This window comes from Mandrillus leucophaeus, unplaced genomic scaffold (genome assembly GCF_000951045.1).
Source record: "Mandrillus leucophaeus isolate KB7577 unplaced genomic scaffold, Mleu.le_1.0 Scaffold78, whole genome shotgun sequence".
NCBI classification, from domain to species: domain Eukaryota; kingdom Metazoa; phylum Chordata; class Mammalia; order Primates; family Cercopithecidae; genus Mandrillus; species Mandrillus leucophaeus.
Window position 1 is genome coordinate 422,503 of NW_012108474.1, and position 325 is coordinate 422,827.

At 67.7% G+C, this 325-nt stretch overlaps 1 protein-coding gene across 1 annotated transcript in view; it reads left to right on the forward strand.

Moving 5' to 3' along the window:
• Positions 1 to 148: 148 nt before the first annotated feature.
• Positions 149 to 325, forward strand: part of NME4 (NME/NM23 nucleoside diphosphate kinase 4) — a 30,458-nt gene continuing 30,281 nt past the window's right edge. Inside the window, exon 1 of the mRNA XM_011966885.1 lies at positions 149 to 177. The gene's annotated coding sequence lies outside the window, so the exon portion shown is untranslated. The remainder of the gene's footprint in view (positions 178 to 325) is intronic.

Sequence of the window (325 nt, forward strand, 5' to 3'; positions counted from 1 at the left end):
GGGTGGGGGTGGGGAGGGGGAGCCGCTCCGCTGGGGCGTTCGCTGAAGGCCAAGTTAGGCCAGAATCTGACTGGGACGCCAGGCGCTAAGTCCCCGGCCCCACCGCCACCCGGCCCCCCCAGCTGCCACCTCACAGGACGATCCATGTCCCAGGGCTCCCTCCATCGGCTCTGAAAAGTGAGCCGCCGCCTCCGATCCCCGCACCAGCCGCAGCAGAGCCCCAGGCTACACAGGGCGCCCTGTGAACTGGGTTTTGGGGGAACAAACCAACCAGGGGGTCTTCCTCCCATGGGCCTCAGCCGCCTGCTGGGGTTAACTTTTCCTC